This window comes from Ornithorhynchus anatinus, chromosome 4 (assembly GCF_004115215.2).
Source record: "Ornithorhynchus anatinus isolate Pmale09 chromosome 4, mOrnAna1.pri.v4, whole genome shotgun sequence".
Taxonomy (NCBI): Eukaryota; Metazoa; Chordata; class Mammalia; order Monotremata; family Ornithorhynchidae; genus Ornithorhynchus; species Ornithorhynchus anatinus.
The window spans coordinates 12,278,040-12,292,647 of record NC_041731.1 but is presented as its reverse complement, the minus strand read 5'-3'; the positions used below and the strand labels follow the sequence as shown (position 1 = coordinate 12,292,647).

The following is a 14,608-nucleotide window of genomic DNA, read 5'->3' as shown; positions in this document are numbered from 1 at the left end:
GACTTCCAGCCCCGTGTTCTATCCACTAGGCTATGCTGCATCTCAGTTGACTTTAATGACTCAATTCCTTAGTAACAGAAAAAGGCATATGTGCATGTGACTGTTGTACAGAAACTGCATTAAATAATGATCTCTTCTAAAACACTTTAGGGTTGCAATTGGCTTTGGTAGACTTGTTAAATTTTAAATATGAGTCCCTGAATGAGGACCCTCCACCAGTAAGAAAAGTCAAAGCTCTCAGGGCCAAACAGGTAAAGTATTATAGGCCTGATGGATGGAATAGAATGCCAAAACATGGAAAAATAATTACAAATCCTGTGGTTGGAAATTTGAAAAAGGTAATAGGGATGAGGGACTGACAACCACGCTATGTATCCTCCTTTTTTGTTTTGGCCTATCTTCATGGATAACCCATGCCCACCTACGTCTGCATTAAACAGAAATTCCTTACCATTGGTTTTAAAGTACTCTGCCATCTTGCCCCTTCCTATCTTACCCTGCCGATTTTCTTCTGCAATCCAGCATGTTCACTTTATTCCTCTACCACCAACCTACTCACAATACCTCCATCTCGCCTATCTTCTGCCGGGCCCTCCATCCAGATCCTGCCTCTGGCCTAAAACTCCCCCTTCCCCTCCCCTGCCAGCCTCTTTTTATCCAACAGTCACAGTCTCCCACATTCAAAGCCTTATTAAAATCACAGTTCCTTCAAGAGGACTTTCCCAACTAAAGTCCTCATCTCTCCTACCATCTCTCCCTTTTGTTTTACTCTTGCACTTGGATTCTGTACCCTTTATCCACTCTACCCTCAGCCTCAAACACTTCTGTAAACATCCTCTAGTCTGTAAGCTTGTTGTGGGCAGAGAATGTGTCTATTTTGTTGTTGTGGTGTACTCTCCCAATCAATACAGTGCCTGTGCACAGTAAGTGCTCAATACATATGGTTCATTGATTGATATTCATAGTTTATTTTAAAGTCTGTCTCCTCTCTAAACTGCAACTCCTTGAGGGCACCAAACATCCCTATGAATCCTATTATATTATACTCTCCAAAGTTCTTAGTTCAGTGTTCTACACACTATAAGCACTGAATAAATACTGTGAGCCCGTAATTGGGCAGGGATTGTCTCTATCTGTTGCCGAATTGTACATTCTGAGCACTTAGTACAGTGCTCTGTATGTAGTAAGTGCTCAGTAAATGCTATTGAATAAAATGAATGAATGAATATGATCAAATGATTAAACCTATATTATTTTGGGATTTGGTGAACAAAACTTCAAGTTTTTTCCTGACCAAATAATTCATTTTCCCTCTGCTCCCTCTACCCCCTCCCCTTCACCTCTTCACAGCTAAACCCTCTTCTCCCCCTTTCCCTCTCCTCCTCCCCCTCTCCCGTCCCACCCCCTCAGCACTGTACAACTGTATATATCTTCATCACCCTATTTATTTTGTTTAATGAGATGTACATCACCCTGATTCTATTTGCCATTGTTTTTATGAGATGTTCTTCCCCTTGACTCTATTGATTGTCATTGTTCTTGTCTGCCTGTCTCCCCCGATTAGACTGTAAACCCATCAGAGGGCAGGGACTGTCTCTATCTGTTGTGGATTTATACATTCCAAGCACTTAGTACAGTGGTCTGCACATAAGTGCTCAATAAATACTATTGAATGAATGAATGAATAATTTAGCGTACCTCAACCCTGTCTTAGATTCTAAGGGCAGAGCTTGTGTATTGTGCTCTACCAAGCACTTAAAACAATGGTCTGCACACAGTAAGGAGTTGATAAATGCAACAGACAGGCTTACAGGGGAGAAGTGGGGGAAAACAGGACACCAGAGAAATGGAGACTTTGTTTTTTCCAAGTTCCCACTTAGGGAAACTCTTCCCCGCTCACAGTGCAGTAAGGTGGTTCTTCCTCCCAGAATGCCCTAATAAATTCAGGTCAGGAAACCAGCTTCTTTGACCCCTGGGTTTTGAATCTCTGCCCCTTTCTTTCCCGACAATTCTTCTGCTAGCATTTTAGCCAGATGTATTTGTGACTTTGCAATATATTAGTCTTTTCTGTTCAAAAAATTCCCTAATCCCTGATAGATTTTTATTTTAATGAAAAATAGAAAACACCTTTTTTAGATAACTGTACACTGAAACAATATACACAGTTCTTGCTAATTCAAATAATTCAACACTGCCTTGTGCTAATTAAGTGCATTTACTTGTTTCATATTCAAAAATACCACTATTCACACTAAAACACCGAAAAAGTAAAAAGTTATATTTTTTCTGCAATGAAGCCTGACGGGTCTCATGATGAATAATTGAATTCAACCAAAAAAACAAAAAAACCCCAACTTTAATAATTTAAAGGTTTTCTATTTTTTACATCGTGAAATCAAATAGAATTGAAATAAAGTGCAGAATGTTGAAAAGCTCCAAGTTCCAAGAATATACGAAGTTTACATAATAAATGTATTAACTTGCATACGGCATTTCTTTTATCACATTAGTTCCACAAAACAGTTTATCTGAAGGCATTGTTCAAATGGAAAAATTGTTCATTTACTTATAATTGCCTAGTCAAGGGAACCTTAATTGCATTATGCTGTGAAGAATCCTGATGAAGCTTTTCAAATCTTCATAAACTTTAATAATTTGTAGTCATAATTAATATTAGAAGTTGGAAATAGTCTAAGCTTTTTTCTTACTTTCACAGCAGACTTTAAGTGTGCTTTTTCTGAAATGTTTCAAAATCACATGGCCAAGAAACAGTTTTCCTGCTGGTATTTAAATTCTACTTTTATTGTGTACTCAAGGTGATCAGTTAGTTTAAGAAGACCAAAATTATAACGAATTTCCTGAGGAAGCAGCATAGCCTAGTGGAAAGAGCATGAGCCTGGGAGTCAGAGGACCTGGGTTCAAATATCGGCTCCAGCATTTGGCTGCTGTGTGACCTGGGACAAGTCATATAACTTCTCTGTGCAACAGTTCCCTCATCTGTATAGTGGGGATTAAGACCGTAAAACCCAAGACAATCTATCCCAAGACTTAATACAGTGCCTGGCACATGGTAAGTGCTTAACAAATACCAGTTGAAAACAAGCAAACAAAATGAACTTAAATATCATAAAACTGCATCACTGTTAAACGATGATGATGGAGTCTTGCACTGAGGAGGATGGATGAATCTAGGACCTAAAATGTCAGTCCTGAGCACTTACATAGTGGAGTATATTAGAGCGATCGTGGTTTAAGCATCATCATTCTCTGCCAATCCTGTGCCCAATGGGGCCCAGAGGACTCCATGACCACCATGGAAGATACCCAGGGTGGTTCTTCAGAAAAAAAAACTTCAACAATGAAGGGCAGGAGAGGTAGGAGCCAAAAGCATGAAAAAGGAGTAAGGTGGGAAGGGCAATTAGTAAAACGAAAGGAGAACTTTAGAAGCATGAGAGGCAGGGTTACCTAATGGAAAGAGGCCAGACCTGGGAGTGAGCAGACATGGATTCTCATCCTGGCTCCACCACTTGTCTGCTGTGTGACATTTGACAAGTCATTTAACTACTCTATGCTTCAGTTACCTGTAAAAATGGGGGTTCAGACTGTGAGCCCTATGTATGACAGGGACTGTGTCCAAACCGATTATCTTGTATCTACTCCAGAGCTTAGGGCCTGGGAGTCCGAAGGTCATGGGTTCTAATCCCAGCTCTGCCACTTGCCTGCTGTGAGACCTTGGGCAAGTCACTTCATTTCTCTGTGCCTCAGTTACTTCATCTGGAAAATGGGGATTAAGATTGTGAGCCCCTCATGGGACAGGGACTATGTCCAACCCAATTTGCTTCTAACCCAGTGCTTAGTATTGTGCCTGACATATAGTAAATCCTTAAAAAATACAAGATTATCCCCTTCTAGACTGTGAGCTCATTGTCGGGAGGGATTGTCACTGTTTATTGTTCTACCGTTCTTTCTCAAACGCTTAGTACAGTCCTCTGCACACAATAAGTGCTTAACAGATATGATTAAGTGAAGGAATACAGTGCACTTAAGCACTTAACAAATACTATAAAAAGCATAGAAAATACTATAAAAACCTGGAGCCATCAGGGCAGCTGGGGAGAAAGAATGAAGAGAAGCAGTTCTAGTCATTTGGGAGAGAGTTTGACTGTAAAGAGAGGCAAGGTCTTCTAAGGATTTAGGAGCATCAACAGGGAGAGGAAGAGGAGTCAGGGAGGGACAAGGCTAGGGATACTCAGGATTGGGTACACCTCTTCTTAACTGGTATAAATCAGGCAGATATACTTATTCATTCTAATTTAATACCTGTCTCCTCTGCTAGACTGTAAGCTTGTCATGGGCAGGAAACGTATCTGCTAATTCTGTTCTAATGCGCTCTCCCAAGTGCTTAGTACAGTGGTCTGCACACAGTAAGTGCTCAATAAATACCATTGATTGTTGTATATACAAGCGCTAAGCATGCATAAAATTAAATACTTATGGGCTATTTGGATGATACAAATGCGGAGTTAGGGAATGTCTGAGGAAGACTTGCCCAGAGTCTTTTTGCTGAGATGTTAGGAGGACTTTGAAGGTAGGGAGGCTGAGGTCTTATGGATACCTGGGGGAAGGAAGATTCAAATCAGGAAAACAGCATCAGCAAGAGGTTCAAAAAAGGGCAAAGTACAGTTTGAAGTTGGACAGGGAAGTTTGAGAAGAAATATGGCTTACTGGAAGGGGTAAAAGCCTAGGAATCAGAGGACCTGGGGGTCTATTTCCAGCTGCTTTCCTGAGAAGCAGCGTGGCTCAGTGGAAAGAGCACGGGCTTTGGAGTCAGGGCTCATGAGTTCGAATCCCAGCTCTGCTACTTGTCGGCTGTGTGACTGTGGGCAAGTCACTTAACTTCTCTGTGCCTCAGTTCCCTCATCTGTAAAATGGGGATTAAGACTGTGAGCCCCACGTGGGACAACCTGATTCCCCTATGTCTACCCCAGCACTTAGAACAGTGCTCGGCACATAGTAAGCGCTTAACAAATACCAACATTATTAGCTCCAATACCTGTTTGCTGTGTGACCCGAACAAGTTAATTTCTCTGTGCCTCAGTTTCCTCATCTATAAAAATGTGGAATTCAATATCTGTTCCCTTTCCCACAGATGGTGAAATCCATGTGGGAGAAGGGCTCTATCTGACCTGATGTCTCTTTCATCTACCCCCTGCACTTAGTTCAGTGCTTGGCACATAGGAAGCACTTAACAATTATTACTATTCTTATTATTAAGTGAGATTGTAGAATTTGTATTGCTGCCACACTGAGGTTTGGCTGATTTGGGGAAGAAGCAGGCAGCCCTCTGTAGTGGCACTGTACCACAGTACCTAATATAGGACCATCCGGCCAAGCTTCCTTTTAATTTTCTCAGATTTGTTCCAGAAAAGGTCAAATTTCAATTACATCTACTGTGCAACTTTTGTTTTATGATGTTCAGATGTGTGATACTACAAGAAATAGCTCCCACAGTTTTTTCTTTCCTCTCAGAGTACACTGCATAGTGGCATTTTAGAAAATTGACATTAAAAAGGGAGTTGTTACCATGAAATGTCAAGAGATCTCAAGCACATGGGTATTCATCAGTTCCCAATGTCTTCATCACAGCTTCAATTATTTCTTCCAAATGGACAACATCTACCTTGAATTATTTCAGTAAATTAAAAAATAAATAATTTGAAAACTAAATGGAACTAGACCAAGTAGTAGAGAAAAAGCAATTCATTAAGGATGGTTTTTTGTTGCCCATGGAACAAGTATTTCACATATACCTTTCAAAATTCTTTAGCCATTAGTATTGGCTGGTTTAGGTAATCATCACTAATTTCTTATTATAAGAAACAACATACATATGTAAATTACCTACACCTATCATCTTTTCACCGTGCAACATGGCAGGAGGCCAGCTATCAGTCTCATCGCTCAGTTCCCTGCATAAGAGAACGGAAAGCCAAGGTAATGAATATCAGGCTGTGTGTATGCCAAGTGAAGATATAGTGAGCAATTATGGGGTGAATTTGATCACTCTAGACAGCTCAGGGGAATGGAGGTGGAGAGAAGTCACAGGACACTGGGCTCAGGAGACACTTAATTGACACAGAGTAGACAGTAGAGCCTCCTCATGTAGTATAAAGAATTTTGAATCGACACCCTATTTCAAAGAATGTGGTCTATATTCCAACTGCTTGGAGACATTGCAGTTTAGTAACTTTCACAAATTTAATCAAAGCTTGAAATTACTATCCCTTCCTGATGACTGAAACGCAGGAAGATCCACGATCTTGACAGGAAAAGACTCCCTGAGAAAGGAAGGCACTCACCAATCTGTTGCAACCTCAGATTTTGGACAACCCAGGAGATCCTAATCAATCAGTCAATCAAAGAATCACCACTAATGCACAGGATGTCTTTTGCATGCCATTCCTGAATCCATTTAACATTTATTTTTCTTTTCCTTGCTACCTTCTTCAAACAGCCATGGAAGCTTGGCAGGACCACCAAATCCGGGCATCTCCACAAAAGTTTTTTTAAAGATAATAATAATAATGATATAATAATATGCACTAGTATTCTTATTCTCTAGTTGAAATGCTGTCAGCTTTTGATCTTTTTATGCGGGCCTTCATTTAAACTTTAATTCTGCAATCATGAGTTCTCCAAGAAATCTTAACAGTTTTTAATGGTACTTAAATGATTAGTATGGGATCGGCACTGTACTAAGTGTTTAGGTAGATAGAAGACAATCAGGTTGGACACAGCCCCTGTCCCATATAGGGCTCACAGTCTAACAGGAAGGGTGAACAGACACTGAATCCCCATTTCACAGAGGAGGAAACTGAGACACAGAGAAGTTAAGTGAGAGGCAAGTGGCAGAGGCTAGATTCGAACCCAGGACTTGTGGCTATAAGGCTTGTACTCTTTCAAGTAGGCTATAATGCTCCTCAGGAAGACAATACTGCAAGCTTTGCACACAGTAAATGCTCAATAAAAATGACTGAATGAATGAATTACTGATACTCTATTATTAGTATTACTATTCTGGGGCCTTCAATCACTTTAAAGACATTTAAGCCCGGTCAAAGTAGGGAATAAGGAAGGAAGGAGAGGAATGCACTTTTTCTGAGTGTGCATTAAAGCATCCTTAGGCTTTCAAGGAGAAAATATGAGGTCCATTAACTGGTAAAAGTTAGTGAAAGTTTGTGAAACCGTCTCCTCTGGGCTGGAATGATATGCTTTCCTTGAAGGGCATTTTTTGGGGTTTATATTTTTCATTTTAAAAAGCAATTCTGCAAAGGTCTTTGCTGAGCCCCAAAATGTCCATAATCTTATAAATGATGGCTGACATTTGCAATAGAGTTTGGGTGTGAATAAGGCTGAAATTTTTAGAGCTACACGAAACCTCTATTAAAAACGTTCCTTACCATGAGCCAGAACAATTTTTTCCATACTCCTTAATGCTTTTGAAAAGAACCAAAGAGGGGACAGCCCCACCAAAGGACAATTTTAACTGGAAATGATGGATCGACTAACCACGCTAACTGCTCATCACCCAAATCGGAAATTTGTAGGAATGCTTACCTGAAGGATTAGATCACCATAGTCACACTGCTTTGCAATACTTCCCAAGATGCTAACTATCTTGGAGTGAGACGTTCTTAGTCTTTCCTACTGGGACTCTTATTTATATAATAAGGTACATTTTCCAACAAATACATTCAGAACACACCATCTAGCCTTCGCAAGAATAGAGAGGCTTTATATATACACATTCCAGGACATTTTCTTGGATGTGCCGATATAGTTCAGAGGGCTTCTCCCATTATAGGGCCGGATTTCCATCCTGAGGGAGATGTACATGTACAAGTTATTGATCAATCGGGTCACACCAGCATACCCATCCACCCATGGCACATTCAATTCACTGCCAGAGCTACAAAGACAACAACCGCCTGAAGAATTACTTGGCACTTCACTGCCAACCGCATTCGTTAAATGCGAGCCACTGCCATTGACCCTGGCAATTCTCAAACGAAGCAGAAATTTCCAAGAAGCTATTAGACAGCTGCAAATACCAAAAAAAAAAAAAAATGCAACTCTTGGAGGGATTTTCCTGTAGTGTCAAGGATGAGGATGTGACACCTGGTGGCTATTGACTAACCTAAAGGAAAAATAAAGTTGGGATTTAGATAGGTTTGGATGTGACTATTCAGTAAATCTTAATCTATTTAGGAAGCTATTCCATGTTAAACTTCATCATCTGCAGGCAATTAAAGACCCTCCAACAGGCAGGCAGCTTCCAACAAGAGCAAGAACCCTTAATGCAGTTCCAGCCCAATCCCAGGTCACCCTACCCCAACCTTAGTTGCAAAAATGTGTTACCTCCTGAAGCTCTTATATCAGGGAGGAAACTAGATATAAGGCTGTTTTTTTCCCACATGCTTGAAATTCCTTCATCTTGAATGATATATTTTAACATTTTTATCAGTGATGTATTCCGTCACATTTTCTGTGAGCTTGACAAAGCTAACAATTTAAGTTCAGGCAAGGTAAGCCCTCCCAAAACAAAATTAAGGAATAAAAATATAAACTGGTCACCAACTTCAGTATCTCTAGACTGTAAGCTTGCTACGGGCAGGAAACGTGTCGGTTCACTGTTGCATTCTACCAAGTGCTTAGCATGGTGCTCTGCACATAATACGCCCTGAATAAGTACTCTTCATTGATTGATCTTTATGCACTCATTCTGAGAAGTGAATTCTCCAGGAATCCACTTGAGAAATGCAACATTTCATATTCCTGATGGGCAACGCAGTAATGTCTGTAATCAATTAATCTACTATTAGTTACCAATAGTAGTAATGATATTTTTTCATGAATGAAAACAAAACTTTGGTGGAAATGAAACGAACAGTTTAGATGATAATAGTAATGTCATTATGGTTTTTATTAAGAACTCATTAGGAGCAAAGAATAATACTGTGAGCTTGTTGTGGGCAGGGAATGTGTCTGTTGTTGCAGTGTACTCTCCCAAGCACTTAGTACAGTGTTATGCACACAGTTTGTGCTCAATAAATATGATTGATTGACCGAATAAAATCAGATGCAGCATCTGCCTCACATGGGACTCGAATATTAAGAGGTAGAGAAAAGAAGGAACCTTCTCTCCAATTCATAAATAGGGACACTGAGGGAAGGAGAGGTTAACTGTGACTTGTCCATTGTCACACAGCAAGCCAGCAGAAAATCTGGGATTAGAACCTTGATCTCTTTATTCCCAGACCCGTGCTCTTCCAGTCCAGAATGTATGGTGACATTTACTATACTTTCACGTAAAATGAATCACCTGAATAATTTAATGATCTATTTCCTCAACTTTTGTATTGTACTGTGTTCTGGGTAGTAGCAAAACCTGACAAAATTAAATGAATAACTGATGAAGACAGAAATTGCCAGTGGGGAGGTGACTCTTCACCAGCTTCTTTGCCTATATCCTCTCCTCTTCCAGTAAAATCAACACTCAACAGAGAGAACCCTCTTCCTCCAGTGCTGTTTTGAATATGACACTCCCCTTAGAACAGGCTGTGGCTCACAGTTGTTGATTATTAGTATTTAAAAAATACAAAAACAAGCTCGTTGTGGACAGGGAATGTGTCTGTTATATTGTTATATTTTACTCTCCCAAGCACCTAGTACAGTGCTTTTCTCACAGTAAGCGCTCAAAACAATTGATTGATTGATTCCCTGTAAGCTCCTGTGGGCAAGGAACATGCCAACCAACTCTTTTATACTGTACTCATCCAAGTGATTACTACTCTGCTGCTCTGCATACAGTAAGCACTCAAAAAACATGATTTATTAACTGCACCAACCATTTCCCCCACCATGAATACCCATTCTCCCTTCTTCCCCACATCCTTCCCCTCACCTTCACACCACTTATCAGCATTCAAAGGAGGGCTTTCCTAGAATAACCCCATCTCACAAATCCAGGTTTTATGCTTATTATTATTCTCTCCTGACTCCTAGAAATAGTAATGACAATAATTGTAATGTTTGCTAGGCACCTATATGCCAAGCACTGTGCTAAGCACTGAGGGAGTTAAAGGATGATTAGATCAGACTCAGGCATGGCCCACAGTCTAAGGGAGAGGGAGATCTGGTATTAAATCCCCACTTTACAATTGAAAAATGAAGGCACACAGAAGCTAAGTGATTTGCCAGAGTGTCACAGCACACAAGTGGCAGAACCAAGGTAAGATCCCTCTCCACCTCCAGTCCGTACTTCACTCCAAATTCCAGTCCACACTTCATTCTGCTCTCCACATGAACTTTCTACAAGAACATTCAGTCCATGTTTCCCCACTCCTTAAGAACCTCCAGTGATTGCCCATCCATCTCTTCATCACACAGAAACTCCTTCCGTTGGTTTTAAAGCCATCATCTTGTCCCTTTCTACCTCACCTGTTTGATTTCCTATTACAACCCAATCCGCACACTTCGCTCCTCTAATGCCAACCTACTCACAGTATCTCAATATTGCCTATATCACCACCGATCTCTTGTCCACCTCCAGTCTCTGACCTGGAATGCCTTTCCTCTTCATATCCAACAGACGACTCTCCCCTCCTTCAAAACCTTAATGAAGGCACATCTCCTTCAAGAGGCCTTCCCTGACTATGCCCTCTTTTCCTCTTCTCCCCCGCTGTGTCATCCTTGCACTTGGATTTACATCCTTTATCATTCACCCCTCCATCAGCCCCAAAGCACTTCTGTACATACCCATATTCATTCATATTTAATGTCTGCCTCCCCCTCTAGACTGTAAACTCACTGTGAGCAGGGAATGTGTCTACCAACTCTATTTATTATACTCTCCCAAGTGTTTAGTACACAGTAAGCACTCAATAAATATGACTGATTGACTGATCTCCCATTATAATAGAGCTCCTCAAAAGAAGAGATGATGTGCTGCTCCCTTTCAACACCCTCACAGTGCTACTCTTGTATTCTGTAGTGAGAGGAAACTTAGTAATTCTTCTGCTCCCTGATAAACAGGAATAATTCATCAACAGTACACTAATTAGTCACCATAGTAATAATAATACAATTTATTTTCAACTAATTAGTGCAAGGGAATATGATTTACTTCCCCTTTCAAGTTTACATTGTTTTGTAGCTTTTTCTTAATACTGCTACACAGTGTCTTCCTATTATAGCTCTCATTCACTGATTCTTCCTCACTTGGATACATGTCCTTGGTGCAGTCAGTTAGTTCTCTCCATTCTCATCTCATTCAGTTGCATTTATTGAGCACTTACTGTTCGCAGAGCACTGTACTAAGCACTTGGGAAAGATGTCTCTCTCCCCCCCCGCTAGACTGTAAGGTCATTGTGGGCAGGGAATGTCTGTTTATTGTTGTGTTGTCCTCTCCCAACTGCTTAATATAATGCTCTGCACATAATAAATGCTTAATAAATTAAACTGATGATGATGATGATGTTGCATCTTCCCTGATGAAGAGAAAAATATGATTCTGATGGACAGTCATTCAAATCCACCAACTTTGCACAGTGTTTGGAAGGAACAACAATTTTGATATAATAAATTTTATCATGAGTATCTGGCTTCCTTAGCCTCAAAAACAATTTGGGAGAAACTTTTGGATTGGTAAAAGATACACTCTCTTCTCAGTTCCTAGTTGACTTGTCCTCCCCTTGGAATCGTGGCATTTCACTTCTAGTACCAACTGGGACCTAGCTAGAGCAAAGGTTACTGGGATGAGAACTAACCGTAATCAAATTCGCCGGGATCTGAATCGTAGCTGGAATGAAATTTGGGAAGATATTTTGTTATTGGAAATCATTCATCAATTTCTTGTCATGAATAATTGAAACCCAGTATAGTCCTTGGGACAAAGAAAATAAATGGAGAAGACAGTTTAGCTTCCTTACAGCTCATGAAAAGGAAAAGGGGATAGGAAAGCTCCTAGTTTATTCTACTGAGAATTACTGCTTTTCTTCTTTTAGGGCTGAGGGGGAGATCAGATTGCCACCTAGTGGGTTATTTCGTTCATTTCCATTAGAGCATCCCAGACACTAGAGATCAATTTGACTTCAATACCAAGAGTCTGACACATTTAACTTATATGTGACTGTACCGTACATTCGTCGGTTAACTAAGTGGGGAGGATATAAGGCAATAGCCTCATATGGTTATTTGGCAAAATAAAAAATTCTGTGACTTTGAAAAACTGAAAGAAATTAGTCAAGTAGAGGGAGTATTCCTCTCAGATTCATAGATGTTCATAGCTCTCCTTTATAGTCGAAAAAGACATCACTAAGGGTCAAATTCACCTAGAAGTGCGTGTAACTCAAAAAAGCTATTGCAGGACCCAACTTTCTTCACATAAACAGCAAAAAGATTCAATCTATCGAAAAATAATGGAGCTTGATTAATTGACCCATCTGCATTCGCAAATACGGCAATAATATTCAATATGTTTTAGATTATATTATGTATGAATCTAACAGCAAACCAAGAGGGATGGATGATTTTTCTTTATCTATACATTATGCCATTATTGCCATTATATCAATCATATTTTCTTTCAGTTGTATTTAGTGACTGCTTACTGTGTACAGAACCGGGAACTAAGCTCTAGGGAGAATAAAATATAAGTCGCTTGATATGCTCCCTGTCCACAGTGTGTATGCAGTCAAGAGGGGAAAGACAGATATTATTGTAAATGATTAAATTTCCGCTCTGGACATCAATGCTGTGGGGCTAAAGGAGGGGTGATAAAGGTTGAATATACCAGTGCTGTAATTACTTACACTCTAATTACCTTTTATCTTCCCCAGGATGTAGTACAGTGCTTGGCACATAGTGAGTGTTTTACATATGACACAATTATTATTCTAGGAGTTCATGATCAAGAAATATATTTTTGCTCTAATCCTGGAGTCCTAATCCCAGCTCCGCCACACGTCTGCTATGTGACCTTGGGCAAATCGCTTCACTTCTCTGTGCCTCAGTTATCTCATCTGTAAAACTGGGATTGAGACTGTGAGCACCATATGGTACAAGGACTGTGTCCAACCCAATTTGCTTGTATCCACCCCAGTGCTTAGTACAGTGCTTGGCACATAGTAAACACTTAACAAATGCCATTATTATTATATTATTCCCTCTTTCAATTTCTGTCCTTGAGGTTGGTCTGTTCATTAAATAGTCCTCCAGGAGGCCACTGCTGTGCCATTCTCTACTCCCTCCCTCTGCTTTATCCCCCTCCCCACCCCACAGCATTTGTGTATATTTGTATATATTTATTATTCTATTTATTTTACTGATGATGTGTATATATCTATAATTGTATTTATTCTGATGCTATCAATACCCGTCTACTTGTTTTGTTGCCTGTCTCTCCCTTCCTAGACTGTGAGCCCGTTGTTGGGTAGGGATTGTCTCTCTTGGTTGCGGAATTGTACTTTCCAATCGCTTAGTACAGTGCTCTGCACACAGTAAACGCTCAATAAATACGATTGAATGAAAAGTCCCTGAAACACCGATCCTTGAGTTTGCTGACTGATCCTGCCTCGACTGGCGATCTTGTCCATGGCACGACTGCAGACTAGCCACCGGCTCCCCATAAACATCACCAGAGAACATTTCGGCAGGGAGCCTGGCTCCATACGAGATTATGAAAGGACGATGACTGCAAAAGCAGGAGCTTCCTTGGAAACAAGGAAGACAGACGATCATTAACCAAGAGCTGCCTTCTCCGGGTGGTCAGTGACCCACGCTACATAAAAGAGAGACGAGGGGAAAAGAAAATATTGCCGTAACACAAGCTAACCCATGGGGTAACAACATGACACTTTCTCCAAAACCTACATTAGGCAGCCTTTATGCAGCCTTCACGTTGTGTGCTTTCCAAATATCACCCACAAACAGACTCTAGGTCTTACACTGATACCCTGCCTGCAGCACCAAGAAGAAACTTGGGATATTGGTGTCATTTATATGGGTTCAAGCAATTTTGTTCAGCACATCAACAAACACATCCTTCTAATAAAGTGTTGCATTATTTAAAGGCAGGCAAACATGGCAGGACAAAAGGGGGATTCATTTCTGATTGCATTCACTGGGAGCATACCTAAAAATTTATTTGTATCTGTTAAAAAAAAAACATGGACCTGGCTACAAGGCTGTAAGTTCATTATGGGTAGGGAGCATGTCTGCTAATTCTCTTGTACTGTACTCTCCCAAGAGCTTAGAACAGTGCTTTCTGCACATAGTAAGCACTCACTAAGTACTACTGATTGACTGATTGATGTTACTTAGAATCTTAAACAATTCAAATGATTTACAGTTCAACAAAGAAAACTGAAAACTACCTGTTTCCATCCATTTTTAATTATGGGATTTTTTTTTTTTACCCATGACTTCATAATCCCTTCTGTTCCTGTGTTCCTTGTCAAGAACTCATCACATTTACCTTTAAAGTAAGCATCAATTAGAAGGGCTCAGGTTACATTAATTATAACCTCATCCAGTTGCATCAAAGACT

General features: G+C 40.2%; 1 protein-coding gene across 1 annotated transcript in view; it reads right to left on the bottom strand.

The window, feature by feature from the left end:
- Positions 1 to 14,608, bottom strand: part of CNTNAP2 (contactin associated protein 2) — a 1,271,576-nt gene that overhangs the window by 1,064,372 nt on the left and 192,596 nt on the right. The window lies entirely within an intron of this gene.